Source organism: Neovison vison, chromosome 7 (assembly GCF_020171115.1).
Source record: "Neovison vison isolate M4711 chromosome 7, ASM_NN_V1, whole genome shotgun sequence".
Taxonomy (NCBI): Eukaryota; Metazoa; Chordata; class Mammalia; order Carnivora; family Mustelidae; genus Neogale; species Neogale vison.
In genome coordinates, this window is record NC_058097.1 from 123,584,858 (window position 1) to 123,611,726 (window position 26,869).

At 40.4% G+C, this 26,869-nt stretch overlaps 1 long non-coding RNA gene across 1 annotated transcript; it reads left to right on the forward strand.

The window, feature by feature from the left end:
- Positions 1-689: 689 nt before the first annotated feature.
- LOC122914058 lies at positions 690-26,150 on the forward strand. Its single transcript, XR_006385764.1, has 3 exons — positions 690-717; positions 1,606-1,693; positions 26,074-26,150. It is a non-coding gene; the product is annotated as an uncharacterized LOC122914058 (long non-coding RNA).
- The last annotated feature ends 719 nt before the right edge of the window (positions 26,151-26,869 follow it).

Consider the following 26,869-nt stretch of genomic DNA (forward strand, 5'->3'; position numbering starts at 1 on the left):
TCTTGTGGTAGGCCTGTATTGCTATATACTTGTCTTTTAGGACAACCTTAATATATCCCAAAGGCTTTGAACCATGATGTTTTAATTTTCATTTTTTTCTATGTACTTTTTAATTTCCTCTCTTATTTTCTGGTTAATCATTTCATTGTATAGCAGCATATTGCTTAACTTCCATATATTCATGGTCTTTCTAGATTTTTTCTTGTGGTCAATTTCTAGTTTCATCACATTATGGTCAGAAAAGATGCATGGTATGATTTCAATTTTTTTTGAATTTGTTGAGGTCTGGATTGTGACCTGATATGTAATGTATTCTGGAGAATGTTCCTTGTGCACTTGAAAAGGTATATATTCTGTTGCTTTAGGATGGAACATTCTGAATACATCTGTTAAGACCCTCTGGCCCAGTGTTTCATTCAAAGCCATTGTTTTCTTATTGATTTTCTGCTTAGATCATCTGTCCATTGACATAAATGGGTGTTAAAATGCCTTACTATTATTGTATTATTATCAATGAGTTCCTTTATGTTTGTTATTTATTGCTTTATATATTTGGGGGCACCCATATTGGGTGTATACATATTTACAATTGTTAGATCTTCTTGTTGGATCGTTCACTTTATGGTTACCTTCTTCAACTCTCGTTACAGTTTTTGAACTTCCTAAAGCCTACAGGACATCCTTCTTTTCTTTAATGAAATGAAGTGAAATGAAATGGTAAGAAATAGTAAGAATGAATACGGACAATGACAAAATTCATTTTGACCTGAAGAACTGCTTTTATGGGGTGTTAGTCCAGATAAATACCAAGATAAATTGGTATTTATCTTGATGATATCAAGATAAATATCTCCTCAACAAAAGCATACACGTGTGGGTTCTTAGGATTTTACTCACCAGGAACAGCATGCTTTATACTTGTAAGAATTAGTTTCTAACTCTCAGAAAACGTTTATCCACTTTGAACCTGCATGCTTGTTTTTGTCACTTAGGTTGCCTACATCTTAAATTTATCACATAGGCTTTCCATATCCATGGTGTCCATTTTAAAACACTCTAAAGCACACTGGATGCCATCACATGTTAAATATTTCTTTCTCAGGAGAAATGATTTTATAGCACTGAATAAAACTTGTGATGTCAAAGTTGGGTTTAAAGCAAGTTATGGTTTTAGTCAAGAAATTAACAAAGTTCTGGTTAACTTGGCTTCTCTTTTCTGGTGACACTATTTTGAGTAAAAAAGTGGTCTTGTAATAAAAAAAAAAGTAAGCCACTTGCCACTTTGTGATATTTTTTGAAACCCACACATAACCCCAAACAGCTTAGATGAAATCTGCTCTTCTTTTTCTTGCTTTCTATGGCCTCCTCCAGTTTAGAGAAAGAGCATAGAAACATTTATTTTACTGTAACCCTTCTCTCCATTTTCATCCCAAGTGTATTTCCAAACTAGACATGGTCGTTTATTCTCACAGTTGGAAAATATGAATTGATGGTAGGCCAACACTTGTAAAACAATGTCAGTAATGTGGTAAGACTATGACTAAGGAAGTGAAATCTTCCAACTCCATCAAATTAGAAGTCTTTGTGTTTCTGTCCATTAATGAGGAACTGAAAAGTGACCCAGTCTCACAGAGAAGCAGACTGCACACTACTGAAGTTGTGTGGTGTACAAAGTGTGCAGGAGAGTTAACAGGTAAGTCCTTTTCATTTTCTTTGGTAAGTTTACAGACTGAGCTGAATTTGCCAAAATTCACATTTGCACAGTCTGCTAAATATGCAGATATATGAGCAAAGTCTAGCTTATATTTGGACAATAAAATATCTTCTCAGGTTTCATTACAATCTTCATAGAAATCAAGATGATTTGAAACTCTTTTTCTCCCCCCAAATCAAAGTGTCTAAGAGTTTGGAGACTGTTTTTTTTGTTGATGTGATTCCACACATCACCTAATACATTGTACAAAGTATGATTGCTAGTAAGATCTGACAGAAACAGTTCTTAGTTTCAAAGACCGACACATCTGTCGTCAAAATTTTATTTTTGTTCTCCCACTGAGCATCCTAGTTGCAACTTCTCAATGAAGGAATATTACTTAGCTCAGTGGCATAGAACATTCAAGAGAACAATACAAAAAGACAATAATGAATATTCATTCATGCTGTAGGTCCAAGCCAATTCAAGTATTACTATTTACAACTGAGCTTTGGTATTTTTTTAGATGAAAACTTTTAATTGATTGAGAAGTAGTTACCTGAGTCTGGACTTGTGAGATTTGGTTTCCACATATACCTTCTTATCTTCATCATGCCCAGTCCCCATTTTCTGTATGTTGTGCAGGGAGCTCTGCTTTGGGTTTTGTGTATCTGTCATTAAAGTGAAGCAATCCTTTAGCCGTCTTTTTCATTGATATCTGGGTCATACTGACATTGATATTGCAACTATTCTCCTTTTTTTTAAACTTTTTTATTTTTTATAAACATATTTTTTATCCCCAGGGGTACAGGTCTGTGAATCGCCAGGTTTACACACTTCACAGCACTCACCAAAGCACATACCCTCCCCAAGGTCCATAACCCCACCCCCCTTCTCCCAAACCCCTCTCCCCAGCAACCCTCAGTTTGTTTTGTGAGATTAAGAGTCACTTATGGTTTGTCTCCCTCCCAATCCCATCTTGTTCCATTTACTCTTCTCCTAGCCACTTATGCCCCCATGTTGCATCACCACTTCCTCATATCAGGGAGATCATATGATAGTTGTCTTTCTCCGATTGACTTATTTCGCTAAGCATGATATGCTCTAGTTCCATCCATGTTGTCGCAAATGGCAAGATTTCATTTCTTTTGATGGCTGCATAGTATTCCATTGTGTATATATACCACCTCTTCTTTATCCATTCATCTGTTGATGGACATCTAGGTTCTAACATAGTTTGGCTATTGTTTATTTGTTATATTGTTATAAGTTTATTTTCGCTTTTGTTTCCTTTGCCTTTGGAGACGTATCTTGAAAGAAGTTGCTGTGGCTGATATCAAAGAGATTACTGCCTATGTTCTCCTCTAGGATTCTGATGGATTCCTGTCTCACGTTGAGGTCTTTTATCCATTTTGAGTTGATCTTTGTGTGTTTGGAGATTTTTGATGACTGTTTCAATCTCCTTATTGATTATGGGTCTGTTCAGGCTTTCTATTTCTTCCTGGTTCAGTTGTGGTAGTTTATATGTTTCTAGGAATGCATCCATTTCTTCCAGATTGTCAAATTTGTTAACGTAGAGTTGCTCATAGTATGTTCTTACAATAGTTTGTATTTATTTGGTGTTAGTTGTGTTCTCTCCTCTTTCATTCATGATTTTATTTATTTGGGTCCTTTCTCTTTTCTTTTTGATAAGTCTGGCCAGGGGTTTATCAATTTTATTAATTCTTTCAAAGAACCAGCTCCTAGTTTTGTTGATTTGTTCTTTTTTTTTTTTTTTTTGGTTTCTATTTCATTGATTTCTGCTCTGATCTTTACGATTTCTCTTCTCCTGCTGGGCTTAGGGCTTCTTTCTTGTACTTTCTCCAGCTCCTTTAGGTGTAGGGTTAGGTTGTGTACCTGAGACCTTTCTTGTTTCTTGAGAAAGCTTGTACCGCTATACATTTTCCTCTCAGGACTGCCTTTGTGGTGTCCCACAGATTTTGAACCGTTGTATTTTCATTATCATTTGTTTCCATGATTTTTTTCAATTCTTCTTTAATTTCCCGGTTGACCCATTCATTCTTTAGAAGGATGCTGTTTAGTCTCCACGTACTTGGGTTCTTTCAAACTGCCTCTTGTGGTTGAGTTCTAGCTTCAGAGCATTGTGGTCTGAAAATATGCAGGGAATGATCCCAATCTTTTGATACTGGTTGAGTTAAAATATTTAGCAGAAGAAGAGAAAAAAAATGAAAAAGAAAAAAATTAAATTAACTGCAAGACTAAAAAAATTACAGGGAGAAAGCCATGAGTTATGTGCTTTGCTTTCTCCTCCTCTGGAATTCTGCTGCTCTCCTTGGTATTGAAACCACACTCCTTGGTAGGTGAACTTGGTCTTGGCTGGATTTCTTGTTGATCTTCTGGGGGAGGGGCCTGGTCTAGTGATTCTCAAGTGTCTTTGCCCCTGGCGGAATTGCACCGCCCTTTCCAGGGGCCGGGTTGAGTAATCTGCTCGGGTTTGCTTTCAGGAACTTTTGTTCCCTGAGCGCTTTCCGTAGAGTTCTGGCGGACAGGAATACAAGTGGCGGCCTCCTGGTCTCCATCCCGGGGGAGCCGAGAGCCTGGGGCCCCACTCCTCAGTGTGCCCTCAGAGAACAGCGCCCAGTAAGTCCTGTCTGCCTGACCTCCAGCCGCGCTCCGAGCTCACCAAGCCTGCGGCTGGTTCAAGGTAATCTCGAGCTGTGAGCTTACTGTTGGCTCTGTCTCTGTAACCGGCTTTCCCGTTCCAATCCCACAAGCTCTGCGACACTCAGACACCCCCGATCCTTCTGTGACCCTGCAGGACATGGGGCCACGCTGACCCCGCGTAGGCTTCACCCCAGTTTAGCCTCTGGAGTGATGTCCCTCAGCGGAACAGACTTTTAAAAGTCCTGATTTTGTGCTCCGTTGCTCCACCACTTGCCGGGGTCTATCTTCCCATCGCTTTGGATTGACTTCCCCGCCAGTCCTACCTTTCAGAAAGTGGTTGTTTTTCTGTTTCTAGAATTGCTGTTCTTCTCTTTGATCTGCCTATGGATTTGCAGGTGTTTGCAATCTTTAGATAAGCTCTCTAGCTGATCTCCTGCTAGCTGAAGTAGTCTCAGCCTGCTACTTCTCGGCCATCTTGACTCCTCCCTGCAACTATTCTCCTATTCATGATCTGAACTCTCAGGAAACATGGTCACAATATTCACCATTTTAAAAATCAGACTAGTGCATTTTTTTTTTTTTAGTTTTATTTTTTCAGTGTTCCAAGATTCATTGTTTATGCATCACACCCAGTGCTCCATGCAATACACACATTCTTGATAGAGAGCATGACAATTATTCCACAGACAATGTCAACGATGGAGCTGCTGTTCACCACTACACCACAGTTGCACTTGTTAAGTCACATCACTCCAAAGGATGCAACGATGTATATACAACATTGATGTTAGCTGCAAATCATGGTGGCCAACATCAAGAGGAGAATAAGGGTCACTCTGTAAGGTAGCTAATCTGTGCCATTGTCATGTCACACTCAGACAAGTGTTGCTCCTAACCCGTGTTTGGGGGACTGAAATATGAGTTTTGTATATTTTCCTTAAACTTCTGTATCCATTCCCCAAAATCAGAAGAGAGTTTCCCAGGATGCAGAATTTTCAGTGCTAAAACCAGGATAGCTTTGAACTAATAAGGATGGTTGTGCAACAGAGCATATACACCTGGTCCACATCTATCTCTTTTTTTGAATGACCCCACCTCTCCAGAAGTTTCTTATAGGAAACTTATCTGAGAAAGATTCTGTTACTATTTCTGTGAGCTGCTAGCTCACAGCTGCTTAGCAAAGTGATTCCAGCTTTTGCATGGCAGTAACTGTTACAAGGTAAACATGTTTTTATTGAAATACTTCTGCCCATTAGCATTTTTATTTTATTTTACCTTACTTTACTTTTATTTTAATTTATTATATTATTGTATTTTGGAGGAATGGCTTTCTGCACTTCTGCCACTGAGTGAGGGAAGGACTGAGAATAGTTTACTTTTTTTTTTTTTTTTTTGATCACAAGAGGCTAGCAGATTGGGTCTGGCAAACTCACAGAGCCCATGTGTCAGCATAATGTGGATTACAGTATGCCCACAAAGTTGTGCAAACCTGAGTAAGTCATTCATCCTCTTTGGCTCTTGTTTTCAAATCTCAGAGAAAAAAGCCAAATAGACTAATTAAAAATTAAAAAAAAAGCCTTCAAAAGATAGTTTTCCAAAGAAGATGTACAAGTGGCCAATAAGCACATGAAAGACAATAAATGTTACTGATCATCAGGGAAATGCAAAATAAAGCACAATGAGATATCATCTCACATCGTTAAGATGGCTATCATCAAACAACCCAAAAGATAGCAAATGTGGGCAAGGATGTGGAGAAATTGGAACCCTGTGCACTGTTGGTGGGAATGTAAAATGGTGCAGTTACTATGGGAAACAGTATGGAGGTTCTTCAAAAAATTAAAAATAGAAATACCATATGATTTCACTTCTGGGTATTTATCTAAAAGAGTTGAAATTTGGATGTCAAAGAGATATTTTCACTCCCATGCTCACTGCAGTGTTATTCACAGTAGCCAGGATATGAAAACAACCTAAGTGTCCGTCAATGGATTAATGGATAGAGTAAATGTGGTATCACATACAATGGAATATTAGCCCTGGAAAGGAAGAAAAGCCTGATCTTTGTAACCATATGGATGGACCTGATAATCTGATATTCTAATATTCTGAACCTATGTTAGGATATTATGCTAAATGAGATAAGCTAGTTACAGAAAGACAAATACCGCATGATTCCACTTACATGAAGTATCTAAAATAGTCAAACTCATAGAAAAATAGTAGAAGGTATTTGCCAGGGGTTGGAGGAAGAGTGGAAAGTTGCTAATCAACAGGTATAAAGTTACAGTTCAATATGAATAAATTCTAGAGAGCTGATGGACAACACAGAGCCTGTAGTTCACAATATTATATTGCATGTTTAAAAATTTTTTAAGAGGGTAGATCTCATGTTAAATGTTCTTACTAGAATAAAATAAATAAATAAGAAATGAGGTCTCTGCTCTTCTTTTATGGAATTTTCTGGGTGCTGTTATGTGTTAATAAGCACTCTGCTAGGTGTATTGGTGAGCTGTCTATCACTGACCCAAATAGACAGGATGCTTGCCTGAAACACATTTGCCTCGGGGAAGAAAGATTGGCAGATGTACCCTTAGGAATTTCAGTATCCTCTCGGAGTCCTGGTCTCGTGCCAATTATTGGCTGAGTTTCCTGTTCTCTCCTCAGGCCCCATAGATACCAAGATGTTAGCTACATTTTTCCCAAGGGTGCCACCAGTCTAAGAACTGGGAAAGCAGTCTGCACACCTGATTCTAAAGAGTTACAGAACTTCTTTACACCCCATCTTTAAAATGGGTAAGTAATAAAGTTGGGATAGGATTTAATTAGATGGTACTTAAAAGACTGCAAATGGTGCCCACCACCTAATAAGCAATCAGTGAATATTTGCTTTTGTTTTTATTACATCTCAGAACTACATGATTGCTGGGGTCCTCCACACTCTGAACCTCCATTTCTCAGAGACCCCAGCGTCTTTTATAGAAGATGATTATTCTAGCTCTTTGGTCAACCTTCAGCAGTATCACCTTTGATATCATTGTCTCTTGGAATTTTTTTTTTCTAATTTCAAGTCAAACCCCACTCATAGATATTTTAGTTATTTTTCTCTTATTTCCCTCCTACCACTTCCAGAAATGATAACTCCAATTATTATAATAAAATAATAAATTAATTCCAATTAACAATAAATAATTATTATTTATAATAATTATAAAATAATAAAATAATTCCAATCCCTTCCTTGCATAACAGTGCAAGGTTCTTTTTTTAAAAATTTTTTAAATTTATCTATTTTCAGAAAAACAGTATTCATTATTTTTTCACCACACCCAGTGCTCCATGCAATCCATGCCCTCTATAATACCCACCACCTGGTACCCCAACCTCCCGCCCCCTTCAAACCCCTCAGATTGTTTTTCAGAGTCCATAGTCTCTCATGATTCACCTCCCCTTCCAATTTACCCCAACTCCCTTCTCTCTAACACCCCTTGTCCTCCATGCTATTTGTTATGCTCCACAAATAAGTGAAACCATATGATAATTGACTCTCTCTGCTTGACTTATTTCACTCAGCATAATCTCTTCCAGTCCCGTCCATGTTGCTACAAAAGTTGGGTATTCGTCCTTTCTGATGGAGGCATAATACTCCATAGTGTATATGGACCACATCTTCCTTATCCATTCATCCGTTGAAGGGCATCTTGGTTCTTTCCATAGTTTGGCGACCGTGGCCATTGCTGCTATAAACATTGGGGTACAGGTGGCCCTTCTTTTCACGACATCTTTATCTTTGGGGTAAATACCCAGGAGTGAAATGGCAGGGTCATAGGGAAGTTCTATTTTTAATTTCTTGAGGACTCTCCACACTGTTCTCCAAAGAGGCTTCACCAACTTGCATTCCCACCAACAGTGTAAGAGGGTTCCCCTTTCTCCACATCCCCTCCAACACATGTTGTTTCCTGTCTTGTTAATTTTGGCCATTCTAACTGGTGTAAGGTGATATCTCAATGTGGTTTTAATTTGAATCTCCCTGAGGGCTAATGATGATGAACATTTTTTCATGTGTCTGATAGCCGTTTGTATGTCTCGATGGGAGAACTGTCTGTTCATATCTTCTGCCCATTTTTTGATGTGTTTGCCTGTTTCGTGTGTGTTGAGTTTGAGGAGTTCATTATAGATCCTAGATAACAACCTTTTGTCTGTACTGTCATTTGCAAATATCTTCTCCCATTCCGTGGGTTGCCTCTTTGTTTCGTTGACTGTTTCCTTTGCTGTGCAGAAGCTTTTGATTTTGATGAAGTCCCAAAAGTTTATTTTCGCTTTTGTTTCCTTTGCCTTTGGAGACATATCTTGAAAGAAGTTGCTGTGGCTGATATCGAAGAGATTACTGCCTATGTTCTCCTCTAGGATTCTGATGGATTCCTGTCTCACGTTAAGGTCTTTTATCCATTTTGAGTTTATCTTTGTGTACGGTGTAAGAGAATGGTCGAGTTTCATTCTTCTACATATAGCTGTCCAGTTTTCCCAGCACCATTTATTGAAGAGACTGTCTTTTTTCCACTGTATATTTTTTCCTGTTTTGTCGAAGATTAATTGGCCATAGAGCTGAGGGTCCATATCTGGGCTCTCTACTCTGTTCCACTGGTCTATGTGTCTGTTTTTATGCCAGTACCATGCTGTCTTGGTGATCACAGCTTTGTAATAAAGCTTGAAATCAGGTAACGTGATGCCCCCAGCTTTATTTTTGTTTTTCAACATTTTCTTAGCAATTCGGGGATTCTTCTGATTGCATACAAATTTTATGATTATTTGCTCCAGCTCTTTGAAGAATGCCGGTGGAATTTTGATCGGAATGGCATTAAAAGTATATATTGCTCTAGGCAGTAGAGACATTTTAACAATGTTTATTCTTCTGATCTAAGAGCATGGAATGGTCTTCCATCTTTTTGTGTCTTCTTCAATTTCTTTCATGAGTGTTCTGTAGTCCTTGAGTACAGATTCTTTACCTCTTTGGTTAGGTTTATTCCCAGGTATCTTATGGTTCTTGGTGCTATAGTAAATGGAATCGATTCTCTAATTTCCCTTTCTGTATTTTCATTGTTAGTGTATAAGAAAGCCACTGATTTCTGCACATTGACTTTGTATCCTGCCACGTTGCTGAATTGTTGTATGAGTTCTATTAGTTTGGGGGTAGAGTCTTTTGGGTTTTCCATATAAAGAATCATGTCATCTGTGAAGAGAGAGAGTTTGACTTCTTCATTACCAAATTGGATACCTTTTATTTCTCTTTGTTGTCTGATTGTTGTTGCTAGGACTTCTAGCAAATCGAATCATTAAGAAAATGTTGAAAAACAAAAATAAAGCTGGGGGCATCTATGTTGAACAGGAGTTGTGAAAGTGGGCATCCTTGTCTTGGTCCTTCCTGATCTCAACAGGAAGGCTGCAAGCTTTTTCCCATTGAGGATGATATTTGCTGTGGGTCTTTCATAGATAGATTTGATGAGGTTCAGGAATGTTCCCTTTATCCCTATACTTTGAAGCATTTTAATCAGGAACGAATGCTGGATTTTGTCAAATGTATTTTCTGCATCAATTCAGAGGACCATGTGGTTCTTCTCATATTAATTTGTTGTATCACATTGATTGATTTGTGAATGTTGAACCATCCTTGTAGCCCAAAATGAGTCCCACCTGGTCATGGTGGATAATCTTTTTAATGTGCTGTTGGATCCTGTTGGCTAGGATCTTGTTGAGAATCTTAGCTTCCATATTCATCAGTGATATTGGTCCAAAATATTCCTTTTTGGTAGAGTCTTTGCCTGGTTTAGGGATTAGGGTAATGCTGACTTCATAGAAAGATTCTGGAAGTTTTCCTTCTGCTTCAATTTTTTGAAACAGCTTCAGGAGAATAGGTGTTATTTTTTCTTTGAAGGTTTGGTAGAATTCCCCAGGGAATCCGTCAGGTCCTGGGCTCTTGTTTTTTGGGATGTTTTTGATCACTGCTTCAATCTCGTTATTAGATATCAGTCTATTCAGGTTGTCGATTTCTTCCTCGTTCAATTTTGGTAGTTTATATTTTTCCAGGAATGCATCCATTTCATCTAGGTTGCTAAGCTTATTGGCATATAACTGTTGATAATAACTTCTGATGATTGTTTCTACTTCCTTGGTGTTAGTTGTGATCTCTCCCTTTTCATTCATAATTTTATGAATTTGGGCTTTCTCTCTTTTCTTTTGGATTAGTGTGGCCAATGGTTTATTGATCTTATTGATTCTTTCAAAAAACCAGCTTCTAGTTTCATTAATACATTCTACTGTATCTCTGGTTTCTACCTCATTGATATCAGCTCTAATCTTGATGATTTCCCTTCTTATGTGTGGAGTTGGTTTGATTTGTTGTTGATTCTCCAGTTCTTTAAGGTGTAGAGACAGATGTTGTATTCTGGATTTTTCAATTTTTTTGAGGGAGGCTTGGATGGCTATGTATTTCCCCCTTAGGACAGCCTTTGCTGTATCCCATAGGTTTTGGACCAAAGTGTCTTCATTCTCATTGGTTTCCATGAATTGTTTCAGTTCTTCTTTGATCTCCTGGTTGATCCAAGCATTCTTAAGCAAGGTGGTCTTTAGCTTCCAGGTGTTTGAGTTCCTTCAGAACTTTTCCTTGTGATTGAGCTCCAGTTTCAAAGCATAGTGATCTGAGAATATGCAGGGAATCATCTCAGTCTTTTGGTATTGGTTGAGTCCTGATTTGTGACCCAGTATGTGGTCTATTCTGGAGAAGGTTCCATGTGCACTTGAGAAGAATGAGTATTCTGTTGTTTTAGGGTGGAATGTTCTGTATATATCTATGAGGTCCATCAGGTCCAATGTGTCATTCAATGCTCTTGTTTCTTTATTGATTTTCTGCTTTGATGATCTGTCTATTTCTGAGAGAGGTGTGTTAAGATCTCCTACAATTAGTGTATTCATATCAATATGACTATCTTGATTAACAGTTTTCTTAAGTAATTGGCTGCTCCCATATTGGGAGCATAGATATTTACAATTGTTAGATCATCTTGGTGGATAGTCCCTTTAAGGATTATGTAGTGTCCTTCTGTATCTCTGACTACAGTCTTTAGTTTGAAGTCTAATTTATCTGATATGAGAATCGCTACCCCAGCCTTCTTTTGAGGCCCATTGGCATGAAAGATGCTTCTCCATCCCTTCACTTTCAGTCTGGGTGTATCTTTAGGTTCAAAATGGGTCTCTTGGAGACAACATATGGATGGGTCCTGTCGTTTTATCCAATCTGCAACTCTGTGCTGTTTTATGGGTGCATTTAGGCCATTCACATTGAGAGTGATTATTGATAGATACGTTTTTATTGACATCAAGTTACCTTTGAAGTCTTTCTTTCTGTAGACTGTCTCTATATTTCTGTTCAATGCTATTCTTGGGATTTTTCCTCTTTTATAGAACTCACCTTAATATTTCCTGCAGTGTCGGCTTGGTGGTTGCATAGTCTTTTAAGCCTTGCCGGTCTTGAAAACTCTTTATATCTCCATCCATTTTGAATGTCAGTCTTGCTGGATAAAGTATTCTTGGCTGCATGTTCTTCTCATTTAGTGCCCTGAATATATCTTGCCAGCCTCTTCTGGCTTGCTAGGTCTCTGTGGACAGGTCTGATGTTATTCTGATGGGCTTTCCTCTGTAAGTAAGGAGCCTCTTTGCCCTGGCGGCTTTCAAGAGATTATACCTACAATTATAATTCCTCAATTTGACTATCAGGTGTCGTGACTTTTTTTGAGGTGTATAATCTTTGGTGCAGACCTTTCAGCCTCTAGTACATGAATGCTGGTTCCATTCGTGAGATTGGGAAAATTGTCATGAAGGACTTGTTCCACTATATCTTCTAGACTTCTTTTTTTCTCCTCCCCTTCAGGGATTCCAATAATGCTGATGTTGGAACGCTTCATGGCATCATTTAGTTCCCTGATTCTGTTTTCATGGTTTCTAAGCTGTTTCTTCCAGGCTTCCTCCTGGTCCTTTCTCTCTATCTGTTTGTCTTCCAATCACTAATTCTATCTTCTGTCTCAGTTACCCTAGCTTTGAGAGAGTTTAGATTAGATTGGAACTCATTGAGAGCATTGTGAACCTCCTCCCTGGTAGCTTTAAGCTCCGCCCTAACATTGTGAACATTCTGTCTGGTCGCTTTCAGTTCGGCCCTAATCAATTCGGTTTGGTCATCCATGGCTTTCTCCAACCTAGCTATTGCCTGAATAATTGTTAGCCTGAATTCTCTTTCTGACATATTGTCTATGTTGATAGCTGCTAGCTCTGTTGCAGAAAGTCCATCCTCTGTATTTTTCTTCCTTTGGGCATTCCTCCTCCTAGTCATTTTGGTGGGAGATGACTGAACAGATGTAGCTGGATGTATCAACTGTGGTGCAGTCAAGGTGCACCCTGGAACACTTCTGAGCAATCAGGATTCCCCACCCAAACAAGAGACAAAAGAAAAGAAAAAGAAAAAGAAAGAAAAGAAGAAAAAAGAGAGAGAAAGAGAGAGAGAGAGACAGGAAAGAAGGGGAATATGAAAAAGAAGGTTCAGCCCAGATGGCCCCAAGGTAAGATTTATGAAGTAGACAAACAAAAAGAGATAAAAAGACTGATACAAGTATATGACAAGAGAAAAATATATATATATACAAATAAAGAAAGAACCTCGTCAAAAAGAACCCCAAGTGCAAAATTTATATGCTATCAGGACAAACACATAAAACACAGAAACACTGGTGGAAGAAGATGGGAGAGTTCTTATAAATTCTCAGTGTGTACGAGGAAGGTTGTTTTGATTCTTCCTGGATGTATCTTGATATCGTTGTTAAAGGACTCAACTTTCCTAAGATAAAGGGGATTAAAAATTGGTTTACCTATAGGGGTAGTATTGATTGGGGAAAGGGCTTACTTTGAAGTTTAACTCTATATGAATATTAGAGGATAAAAATAAAAAGGAATAAACTAGACTAAACTAAACTAAAATTTAAAAAAAGGAATTCAAAAAATAAAAATGCAAAAAAGCCCACATAGGTGTATGTATCAAAAAGTTCAGGTTAGAAAGGTATTATGGAATTTGATGTACTGTACAGCTCGCTATGATGGTAAATAGGTTAAAAAATTACCTATGTGTTTAAAAAAAAAAAAAAAAAAAAGAACCGGAATAGTGGGAACGAGTGAACAATCTTTCCTATGAAGTAGTGGTTGTTCTCTTGTAGTCCTTTTTTTTTTTTTCTCTTTTTTTTTTTTTTTTTCTTTCTTGGTTTGTTTTCTGGGGGAGGGGCCTGCCCCGTAGGTTGTCAGTCAATGATGTTTCCTGAGTTAAGTCCTCCCGCCCCCCTCAAGGGGGTGGGCTCAGAGGAAATTGGTTTTTTTTCAGGCTTTTGTTCTCTGGTAGTTTTTATGCTTGTTTACTTTTTTTTTCTCTCACCTTGACCGCCTTTGATGGTTTTTGTAGTTTTAGAGGAAAACAAACCGCACCCTGATCTCCCTCTCAGAGAGAAGCCTCAGTCTGGGTGCAGAGCCTAAATAAGTTCCCCCTTGGCCGCTGGCAGAGAAGGTTCCAAGTTGCAGACCCTGGGAACGCAGGATCTTTTGCTTGTACCCAAAGCCAAGGTAGTGTCAGCTGTCTGGGAGCTCCCAACTGTCAGAGAGGTTCGATTGATCACACACTGAGATTTTGCCTCTGGCCCGGGCTGGGAGTGCCCAGCTTGCGTGCACCTCTTTCAGAGGCGGCTATGGGTCATGCACATGTCTCAGGCACTGAGAACGGGGCACAAGTCCACAAGCACCAGGCTGGGCTTTTGCGCACCTCTGTCAGGGGAGAGTTTGGGGTGCGCTGCTTAGGCTTTGAAACAGTGGCACGGGTCAAAGAGCACCAGCCGGGACTTTGTAACTCAGGGGAGCATGAGGGACGTGCGCGCGTATCTCAAGCTTTGTAGCAGGGCTCGCACATTCTGCCCACTGGCTTGGCTCCCATTTCCTCACAGGAGCTAGAACCCATGCATTCTCTGGCGTGCAGGTGGCTTAGGGACCAAGAGCTGGTTTCTCCGCGGCATTCTCTCTGCCTCAGCGCCGGGGAGGCTGTCTGGGACCGGGGACTTAAGCTCCTGTCCCTAGCCGCCCCGATTGCCACAGTTTCCCCCCGCGATCCTTTGCTCTTTGGAGTGCTTTCAACCAGTCTCCAAGTTAATGCTGGTCCCCAGACGCAGGGCACTCTCGCTCGTATTGGGGTATTACTTTCCAACCAGTCACGTCTGGTGGCTCCCTCCCCCTTTTGTTTATCTTCCGATATCAGTCAGACTTTCCCACTCCACTTTACCTGCCCACTGGCGTCTTCTGCCCCTGTAGAGATCCAGACGTGTATAATTCTGATCTCAGGCTGATTTCATGGGTGATCGGAGTTCTTTGGTAGGTAATCAGCTCACTTTGGGGTACCGGCTGAAAAGGCGCTTCCTCCTACTCCCCCCTCATCTTGTCCCTCTGTGCAAGGTTCTTTGAGTTGTTAACACAGCTCCGGGCTTGGCCCCCTCCCTTCCACCCCTATTCTGTCCTGGATCTCTACAGCCTTGCTCATTTGCACATTCGGAGTGTTCTTTATTACTCTTTCTTGTGTGTTTAATTTTTTCTTCCAACCTCATCCTCAGACCAGAAGCCCCCAGACCAAAGTCTGTATATCCCTTATGACATGTCTTACTTGCTGCTTTATGCTTTCTCAGAATGTTTTCTGATTTATTATCTTATTTGATCTCCACATAAACACATACAAAACCTTTGAACTCTGTAGTGAGAGAGTTATCTGTCTCATCCAAGAAACTGAGATCCAGAGAATTTTCAGGTCGTCATAGGGAAGGAGGATGTTTACAGCCAGGCCCTTGACTTCCCATTAAGAGAGGGTCTTCTACTTATACCAGGTAGCTTTGATTCACTCACACTGAGTCTGTTTTGGTTGTTTCCTACATGCACTTGCTAAACTTGTCCTGGTTGGTTCTGTAACAGGACTTGACATGACTGTCCACAGTCAAGGGGCTCTTCTGGGTGATTATTTCTGGTTGCTGCCAGCTGGTAGACCTCAATGTACCACTCTCTGTATGTGCTCTCTGAAGCTTTCTGCTTGTAAGAACATCCACTGGAGAGTATCTTTCGTGTGTACACTCATCCCCCTGAGCATGTTGCTATGTCGTCTCTTGGGGAGGATACAAGTCTTCTTTTGCCTTCTAGGGGGCTTCTGATAGGGAAGCTTAAATGCCCCTCACATCCAAATACCTCTGCACAGTTTTTGGGAGCCCCTCAAGGGAAGATCATGTGCATGGGTCTGCTCTTCCCAGGACAGCAGCACAGGAATGCTGGCTGTAAATTTCACTGCGGGCACTCTCTCTGCCCTTAGCACTTTCTCAGCTACCTTTTGGTCATGCAGACAAACCTAGAATCATCAGGGAACTGGTTTAAAATTCCCGAGTCACACAAGGAAGGTAAAAGCATAATCTTGGTCCCCTGAGTTTCATTTTTCAGATGCAGAAGAGAGGAGACTGTTTGTAACTATGCAGGTATCTATGGAGGCTGCTGGTGGGTCACCATGCTGGGAAGAATCAGTAGCCTGGGGTAGGGCAGGTCTGCAGCCAATCTCTCCATTGAATGCTGATGTGCTCACAGAACTGGCAGGGCACTAGGGCTTCCACAGGTGTCCTGAAGCCAGAAAGTTGTCTCTGAGCTGCCAGTTTTATACAAAGCGATTGTATCTCTGCTCTCCAAAATCCCAGAACTTCCTAGATTAGACTGTAGAGACATTCATTTCATAATTTGTAAGATTGATTTTTACTTTTCTCTCGGTGTTTTTCTCTCTTGTTTTCTTCTCCATTTTATTATTGATTTTCTCCCCATTGAGTCTAATGAAGTTTGTGTTTCCATATTCTGTTTTGGACCTGAAATCCTAAGGCCTCAATGAAGTTCTGCTTTGCTGTGGCTCCTTCTACTGTTTCTGTAGCAGAGCCTGGGGAGGGGGCCCAAGGGCCAGGTATCAAGTGGGCTGGATCTTTTCAAAATAACCCAAACAATATGGGAATATGGACTGTGATATTGTCCCGTTACATAACCTCTGTGGGTTTCCTTTTTCTTGTCTATAAAATGAGGATAATAATATGTGGCTGCATTTATAGTGTAAGTAGTAAGACAACATGTCCATGTATTTTTCCTTTCATTTGTTCATTTTATTCTTTTGTCAGTAGACTCCTTTATGCTAGATCTGCACACTGAGGATATTATAATGAACAAGATAGAAAATTGTGACATTCATATTCTAGAAGGGAACCCAGATAATAAACAACTATATGAATCAGAAAGGAGTCTGTGTATGTATGGAGATATAGTATATTATGATGGAGAATCCTGTGTTTGCCAATTATGAAATTAGACAAATACACTGATCTTTACCAAGTCCAGCACATACAGCCTGGAAGAAATTCCATGAATGATCCCTCTGAGGATCTCTTTAGGTAATGCAGTGCTGCTAACAGGATGTCTGGTGTTTGGGCAGACCCATGCAGGAGAGAAATGTGCTTTGAAAGAGAGAAAGATGGGATGGCTCGGAGCAGGAAATTTGGTGTCAGAGCATTGTTGCATACTAATATATAACCTTGGGTATGTTACTTAACCTTCCTAAGTTTCAGTTTTCCAAGCAGGACTGATAATGCCTACCTTCACAAAGCCTTTGAATATAATCAGTACTCAATAAATGTTATTTTTAAATGACTTTTCCAGAATGCCATATGATTGGAATTAGGCACTTTGTAGATACTTTCTCTTAGTTACAGGGTTTCTTTCACTTAGTAGTATGCATTAAAGTTTCTTCCATGTCTTTTTTATGGCTTGAAAGCTCATACCTTTTTAGTGTTGAATAATATTCAATTGTCTGGATGTACCACAGTTTCTTTCTTTATTCACCTGCTGAAGGACATATTGGTTGTTTCCAAGTTTTGGCAGTTTTGAATAAAGCTGTTAAAAGCATCCATGTATAAGCTTCTGTGGGCACTAATTTTCAACTCCTTTGTGTATATACTGATAGCCTGATATTCTTTTATTGACATATTAGCAGAAAAAATCATTTTCTAACTTATTTTAAAAATATAATTGACCTGTCAATTCATAACTATTCATTGCTGCTTCAGAGTTATTGATTCAGATAGGATCAACCTCATTTGTTCATTAATTCAGTCAATATTTACAAAGTTTCTCATAAGATACTGAACATGGGGCTGGAGATAGAGGGAGAAATCGGCTGTCACCTCTAAGACTAGTTCAGAAACACAGACAAGGAAATAAAGGAGTGCAATATAAAGGAATGCACAAGAGTGAACAGATGTGAATAGAATGTAAAGGCCAGTTTCTGCATGGTGAGGCTGCTTTAGGAAAGGGTTTTAGAGGAGGCAAAATGGCAAGTCGTCCCCTGAGCCTCCCTTCATGTCTTCCCCAACCCCTACAGTTAAGGTTGTGCTACACTCTCCTGAAGCATTGCACTTTGATGGGTATGCATGGTAAACTGTCTCTGCAGTGAAGATAACTGTCTTCCAACAGCGATGACTGAATTCACATAAGATTAGAGTGAAGGGAAATAAATTGATGCAGCAACAGCCATTTTGCATGTTCGATCAATAGAAGTTAGTCACTAAGGGGATAAAGTGACAAAATTGAGAGGAAAGATGAATTCCTAGGGTAAGCCTGGACTATATATGTTTATCTATGGGTGGACATGCAAAACATGCATGGACATGTAATTTCTCTGCCTCGAGAAGAATTTGATATGATTGCGGCCATGATTTTTAATCAGGTGACATGAAGATCATGTCCTGGAGGTTGACAGGAGGCTTCCCTGCTCATTAGTTAGGAAAGCATTTTTTTTTTTTTTTAACTTTACTGAGGATAAGATGAGTTGTTTTTGATACATTTATTCAACATGACCAGTATTGTATTTTGGCTTCCCTGAGCAGCCTCTGCCATCCTCTCATCTCACTGATCACAACTGATAGCTAACTGGATTCCATGATACCTGCCCCTGGAAATCCAGAAGAATCATTTCCCTTTTTTTCTGCTTCACCTGCAGCAGATCCCTCTGATTGAGCTGTGTGACCAGGCTCAGTCCCTATTCACAGTTCCATCTCGTATAGCTGATTTGTGATTCCTCTCTACAAACATGCTGATTACTTAAATTGAGTCTTTATGCTCAGACATTTAGCAGAAGTTTCAGATGCAAAATTGTTTACAAATTCAGCCTTTCTTGAGTCTGAACTCTAGATGTGAGAACTATATTTACATAAATCTATGAGTGCTAAAAGGCAGGGACAGGTCCCTTTAAGTACTCATCATGCCAGCTTTCTGCTTGCCACAGGTGTGCTAGAGTAGCTGAGACCCTGTAGGTATTTGGGTAATTTCTTATCTTGGGTATTGTCATGCTAAGATGAGCTGGATACATCTCTGGGTAAGAATACTCTTCAGTTCCTCTTCATAATCTCCTACCACTGAACCATCCCTACACTATGAATACATTTTTACCAGTACCATCATCCCCTCCCCTGCCCTGGCTGCTAGTCAAGGCCCTGGATTTTAATCCCTTATATAAAACCTTCCTGACTTCAGTCTACAGTGGCTGTTAGACATTTCTTAGGTATCTCTTCATATTTCCTCACCTTGTCAGCCTCTCAGTCCTATGGACTTTTCCCATGTATTAGCTGCTACCATACTCACTGGGCCATGAGATTCTGTAATAGGTCTTGATGAATGTCTTGTCCTGGAGTGTGTGGTTTCCCAGTGGCTCTTACTATGAAGCCATGCCTACTAGTCACTTTCTGAGGGTATGGCTTCTTTGACTACATTCAGGTGTGGATGAACTCCATGTCATATTTAGGATCTTGCTGTCCAAGCAGCTGCCAAAAGCCTGGATGGCAGGATCCAACAGAAGGGGAGTTAACTCCCCATGAAGTAAACTAGACAAATTCAAACTAGGATACAAGATGGAAACAGAGAGTTAAATTTTCACCCTACTCTGCCATGGCACTTGTGTGCTTTTTCCTGTAGCCTATGTGAAGAAATTCCATATAATCAAACACATAAATATGCAGAATGATGGTGATTCTCCAATGCTCATTATGAAGCAAAGACCAGTGCAGTATCTCATAATCCTGAATTACTTTTCCTTCTTTTCTCCATCTATTATTTCTTTCACTTTCATGCTAAGAATACATTTTCTAAATAAAGCATGTTTATTTTTAAAAAAATTTTTTATGTAATGTTAGACACTATACAGTATATCATTAGTTTTTGATGTAGTGTTCCATGATTTATTTTTTGTGCATAAAACCCAGTGCTCCATGCAATCTGTGCTTTCCTTAATACCCATCACCAGGCTCACTCATCCCCCTACCCCCTCCCTTCTGAAACTCTCAGTTTGTTTCCTGGAGTCCATAGTCTTTCAAGGTTCATCTTCCACTCCAATTTCCTCCCCTTAATTTTTCCCTTCCTTCTCATAATGTTCTTCAAAAATAAAGCATAAGTTTAAATCTTTATATCAGTTTTTCCCCTCTAAAGAAAGTAGGCTAAATGAATCATACCAGGAATAGTTCTAGAAAGCTAACTATCAAAGTGCAATTTTGGAATTGTATTATGTTGTAACTTTGTTGACATTTGTTAATTGTGGAGCATAGGGTGCTGATGGTAAATCACAGTTCTATAACAGACAACAAGAAAAATTGAAATGGAGAAGTTTATTACCCACAGGTCCTCAAGGAAGTACACAGGATACTTCAAGAGGCTACATGGAAAGGTCAAGACAGAGTGCAGACAGAGAGCAATCAGACCTGGGGCACATCCCTGTATTAGGATCTGTGGGTAGAGTGTTTTGGGACTCCTGGGCTAAGGCTAGATTGTCAATTCAAACCAAAAGAAGAGAGTTTGGTAAGTTCTATGGAGGTTCATATCTAAGGACTGCACAGGGGAATGCAGTGGAGGCACAAGAGTTTGTTGATCACAAGGGCTACTGGGAGATTATATTGGGAATTTCTGTGGGCTGTTTTCTAGGGTGTGCTCTTTCCTGAAGATTTAGTGTCAGTTTATGGTCCCTGCAGGCTGCCTGGACAAACGGAACGAATGCTGGGGCAGTGATACCATGGAGTAGCTTAGCTCAACTATCAACACATTGCTTGTTTGACAGCAATTAGAATTGTATTGATGATGGTAAGTGGTATAGTAGGAACCTCTAGTATTCAGGGTATCTTATATGGTTTTCTTTGAAAGAAGAGCCTAAGACCAGTTGTTGAATGCAGGAAGTTTCTGTGGGATGTGATCTCAGGGAGCAGAAGTGAGGAAGAGGGGAGATTAGAAAAGAATGAAGTATCGTATGGTTTCACTTACTTGTGGAGAATAAGGAATAACATGGAGGACATTGAGAGATGGAGGGAAGTGAGATGGGGGAAAACTGGAGGGGGAGACAAATCATGAGAGACTATAGACTCTGAGAAACAAACAGAGGGTTTTGGGGGGGGTGTGGGTGAGCCTGGTGGTGGGTATTATGAAGGGTGTGTATTGCATGGAGCACTGGGTGTGGTGCATAAACAATGAATTTTGGAACACTGAAAAGAAATAAAATAAAATAAAATGGAAAGAAAGAGAAAAGAATGAAAGAAGGCCAATATAAATATGTGTTATTGAGATAACCTGTATGAGGAAAAAAGTTTAAATTTTGCAGGACTCTTGATACAGAATGACTCCCAGAATCTTTCATTTGAAAATAATGAGAATGAATTTAATCAGAGTCCCATCTTACATTGTTTAAGAATTGTGTAACTGTCCCTCAGAACAACAAACTGCTTAAAATATAACCTATGAGAAATTATACTAGTTACCAAGCATGCTTAGATATAACCTTAAGAAAAACATGTACTGGCAATAGGCCTCTGAGGGTGAGAACGATATATGTCCTTGAAGCTGAGCAACTGGGAACACCTGGCTCGCTCAGGACAGAACCCCACCTGCTTCATTTTTCCATTATCTCCCCTTCCCCAGAGAACATCAGCCGTTATTCAATCATTCTGTTTGAGCTTGCTCACTGTAGGTCATGTACTATGTAACCAGACATAGTATGCCCTTCTTCTTACATATCTACAAGACTCAGGTCAATGTGTAATCTACTCCGGCTTCTTCGTTGGTTGTTAACTCACTTTCTAATAAATATGAGACTGAGGGGTTGTTCGGGGTGACAGTCTTTTCTAGTGTCGTCCCCTGCTCCCATTCTTTTGCAGCTGACTTGTTTGTGCCTCATTCTTCTCCCATACGCTGTCAGGAAGTGGCAAATTTTTTCCAGAGATGTCAGCTCCCCAGGACTTCTACATTACTCTTGTGCTTCAGATAGTAAACCAAGGCAAGAGATGGTTCAGTGTCACATAACAGAATCTCAATATCCAAGTGTAACAGATTAACTCTGGTAGCAAGAGGCTATGGGAGAGGAGGCAAGAGTGAGGAAGGAAGAGGAATGAGATGACATTTGTTGCTTGAAGGGGGACACTTCCACCAGGAGGTGAATCTGGGTTTGTGCGGTATTATCTGTCTCAGGAATGGCTAAAATCAGAGGTGGCCTAAAGGAATGCTATGGGAAATCAAAGAGATCTGCTCTGGTCTGTCCTAGCATCATTTCGATGAGCTGTGCTTTAGTTTATATCTTTATAGGAGTCCATCTTCCTTGCCTCAGGGAACAACTATTGAACCATAGCAATTCATGGAGTACTACCATGAATTTAACTAGGGGAAATCTGTAGTCACAGCTACTATTCTGTATATGGTAAAATTAGTGGAGTAGATAAAAACAGTGTGCCAACTATCATTTTATTATCTCTCACCTCCAAACCTATCTTTCTTTGCCTGGCTTTATGATATTAAATCTGGACCCTGTAAACATTACCAGTGGGTACAGTGTTGCTAGTATATTTTATCAGTATACTTTATCAGTAGTAGGCCCTCAAGGAAAGCTACAGGGCATAACAAAGGTTAGGACTTCTATTGCTGATTCTAGTGTATTTGCTTTTTTTCTACTACAGAGTGGTTGGCTGATGGAGGCATGCAGGGGCCACAGTGGTTCTCCAGTGAGTTTCTCTGGCAATCCAGAGGACAGCTTCCTGTTGACCAGTTCTGGTCCACCAAACTCTGGAGGACTTCCCAACCACCTAGCTGACCACAGCCATAAAGTCTGACTCTTAGCTTTGTGGGTGAGCCTTCTTCCTTCTTTGGCTACACCCCTTCTCTTCTAGAAGTAGTAAGCTACTTCATACATTTGTTATGCCTCTATTCCTTAGAGTTGTTTATTTTTTTATACTTTTTTCAGTAATTGAATTTTACCGTTTTACTAGTAACCAGTTCTTTATATTAAGATTTCCCTGTTCAGATTATTCAAATGGCTGCTCTCTTGACTGGAAGGGTCCAGTCAAGAGCCATTTGAATAACCATTACATCATTACCATTATTCTGACTCTTGACACACAGCAACTTATCTGGTTAGTACTTCTTTGCCAAATCTCATAATAAGGAAGAGCCCAGGCAGCTTGTCTTTATATACCCAGGACAGAATGTACTTGTCCTTGTGCCTCTTAGCTATGCTAACCTTGATCGCTTATCATAATATAGCTCAGGAGAATTTGGATGACCCTGACATTCTAGGGATCATTGTGATGGTCAACCAGAGAACATTGTGCTAGGAACTGGATGGCAAAAACTGGAAATTATACACATAACTTCATAAGATGCAGACATACCAAAAAAATGGGAGATACAAATCATGGCAGTGCATTAATTTCTATAAAACATTGGGTCTAGGTCTAGAGTGTGATGGTGCACCCCATTTAAGATGAAGGTTAAATTGCTACACCTCACATTTTCTATAAGAAGAGGCTTGTTGGTGTCTTTGGATTTTAAGTGCACTTTTCATTGCATTTGCAAATACTTCACTACCAGTGAGCCCCACTGTGATTTGTGACAATTGTCCTGGAAATGCTTCCAGACCCTTGTTCTTCCTGCCCTGTTCTTGCCTGACTCCTTTCTCTTCCAGATCCTAATTGCTAGCTTTGTGACCTTTCCACTCTTCAGGTGTTGAATCGGCTCTCAGGGTTGCATCATAGGTTTCCCTAGAAGATTTTGGCTTGGCTGTGCCTTTGGCTTTCAGCACTGTCAATGCCTATAGTAAAAATTCTCCACTCCAGCTCCAGTGCCGGGCCTGTGTCCTGGCAACGCCAGTAGACTCTCTGAAGTGCAACCCAATCCATGTAGCTAGCTACTTCTGGAGCTGAGTATGGGTTATCTGACTTCACTGAAGCCCTTGTTGGATAGGAGGGTATCCCAGATAGGGTGCTTTGCTCCTTACATGAGTAGGAGTTTTGCAGATAGAAATCAGAGAATTAGTATGGGGCCCATGTTGAGGTTGGCACTGCAGCTAATACAGGACAACTATAACATGCAAAGGGGAAATGAGGCTTTTGTGGAACACAGAAATTGCCTAGGGCTGATAGGAGAAACCCAAGACTCTGGGAATTTCCAGTTTCAGAAGGGCAATAGAACGTAGACTCTCCCACATGTAAGGATTTAAGCCAATTTCATCTAGAAGCTCAGGAGGAGGGTGAACTCAGATTATCTGACTTAAGCAAAGTAAAAGTAAAAATTTTATAAATGCAGGGGCACCTGGGTGGCTCAGTCAGTTAAGCATTTGCCCTTGGCTCAGGTAATGATATTGGGGTCCTGGAATTAAGCCCCAAATGAGGCTCCCTGCTCAGCAGGGAGTCTGCTTCTCCCTTTCCCTCTGCCCTCTTCCCCCTGTTATCTCTCTCCCCCCTCCAAATAAATAAATAAAATCTTCTAAAAAATAAAAAGAAGCTATAAGCATAGATCAAATCACAGTTAGGTCCAATCTTGAGCTTGTGTGATTAATGAGCCCCTTCCTCCTTTATGTCTTTTGGTCCACACCTGCTGTCCAGTTATTTGGGAAGTTTCAGCCCCTGTACCCATAGGCTGCTCTAAGAAGGACTGGCTCCACACTCTGAGCTTCGAGAGAGCAGCCCTGCTGTGCTGTGATTCCTCTTTTCCTAATTGACTGTAGGTCATATGGCAACCAATGTCATCAATGACAAAAGGATCTGTCACATGGAAGGAAACAGGGCTAAAGAGCAACTGCCAGAAAAATCCACATGGAGAAATCAGCATGGTCTAGAGAAGGTGAGAAGGTATGAGGGACACTGAGGCAGATTAAATTGTGCAGGGAGTATGTTGGGTAGTGGCAAGAGTCAAGAAAGGTTAAAAAGTGGGGTCTCTTGAAACCTTCCCAAGACTAACACCCCACCCCCTTATGTTCTTTGCATCAGAGGTGATGGCGGAGGCTCTTGGGACAGCACTGGTCAGCATGGCTGGAGTGAGAGGCAGGCCAGTGCATTGGGGCTCATCTCTGCAGCATGAAGATGTTAAGTTTTATTGTCTGAGTGACCTGAGGCAAATGACTTAAACTCTTTAAGCCTTAGCTTCCTATTCTATAAAAGAGGGGTAATGATTTTATATATATATATATATATATATATATATATATATATACACACACACACACACACACACACATATACATGCACACACATAAAAGATTTTTATATATTTATATATAAATATGCATATTTATATATATCTAAAATATTTAATTTATTTATTTGGCAGAGAGAGGGCACAAGTAGACAGAACAGTAGACAGAGGGAATCAGAGAGGTAGCCTCCCTTGCTGAGCAGGGATTCCCCACATGGGGCTTGATCCCAGGACCCTGAAATCATGACCTAAGCTGAAGGCAGATTCTTGACCGACTGAGCCACCCAGTTGTCCTATACTTACATTTCATGGGACTGTTGGTGAAGAATAAAATGATATCAAGCATATTAAAGATTTACCTAAGTACCTGACACACAGCAAGTGCTCAGCAAATGTGAACTGTCCTTATTATACTTCAAGGGAAAAGTGGGGCCAGACATTCTGGAGGGGAAATGCCACCTGACCCAGGTCTCAGAACCTGTTCCATCCTTGTTCTCCTTCCTGGGGGGCAGTATACAGAAGTGAGAGCAGCATCAGAATGAGGCCCAGGAACCCAGGGCCCCACGCTGTTGTGCTAATTTACTCTTGCCTCTTGATTTATTCTCTCTGTATCTCACTTTCTTTGTTTACAAAATGGGTCATTTCTCTCTGATATCATGTGAATATTTGGGGCCTGAAACAACATGGACAGAAGAAATTCACAAGATTGAAGGGGTCACAGATGGTATAGACAGGAAGGAGGAACATTCCGGGGAAGTCTCAAAGATGATGCTGATGGTTGATCCCCATTCCTGTGCTGAAGGTAGCATGAAATCTGTGTCTACAAGGGGAGCAGGAAGAGAGAAGGTGCTAAGATGGAGAGGGCAGGGTGTCAAGGGGGTGTTTCAGATTGGAGCACCGGGATGACAGGACTTTGGATCCCAGCCCTCTGTGCTCTGAGGCAATCCAGTGAGACCCCTCAACCCTCAGTGTGTGGGCCAATGGGAAATACCTCTCCAATGTTGATAAGCTGTGCTTTGGACATAAACACATGAGACTGTTCTGTATTTCCACTGGGACACAATGATGAAAGGTTGATTGTTTTCATGTAGGGGAAGAGACCAAGGGCAGCTGTAACAAAATTCAGACAAAGGAGGAGAGCACAGTCCTGCCCCAGAAAAATCTCTAGACTAAGGAGGAAGAAGGTACGTTTCACACTGTAAATAGTACATAGACAGCTGAGAATTAATATGATTGCTCAGGAGACTTCTAGGATGTCATGGGAACAAAGCACTGAACAGTGATGAGAAGCCTTGGGCCCACCACTTACCACTTGTACATCCTTGAGCCAGTCTCATAACCTCTCAGAGACTTAGCTGTCCGTGAAGCTTTTGGTTCTGCAGAGAGGTGTTTGGCAGGACTCCAAACATCACTCTGACATGTAAGTATGTCAGTTCTATGACATGTCCCTGGAGCACAGCAACAATTTACAACTTGATGCAGAGGAACTAAGCCTTCCTGTTTGCATACTGGGTTAAATATGGGGAAGAGCAAATGGAGTCTGGTTTTGGAAATTTGTCTCTTCTACAGTTCCCTTTCTTTTCACAAGGACTCATAGCGCAAAAAAATCATGGCTTAAATCAGAAGTATTTAAATTCTTCCCCGTACTATGACCTTGAGCAAATCCTATGATGATCAATGAGGTGCTAGGGGTTAAAGCTTTCTGTAACTTTGAAAGACCTATGGTAATAGTGGAGCTTTGATATTATAATCTCTAAAAGCCTGTCGTTTCTCCTCTGGGCATTACCACCACAAGGTGTTAGGCTTGAGCTGCCTGAGTCCATCTTATGGCATCGGAGTGGATCCACAAGCCTGTGCAGGAACATGGAAAATGCTTCCAGGCTGTTT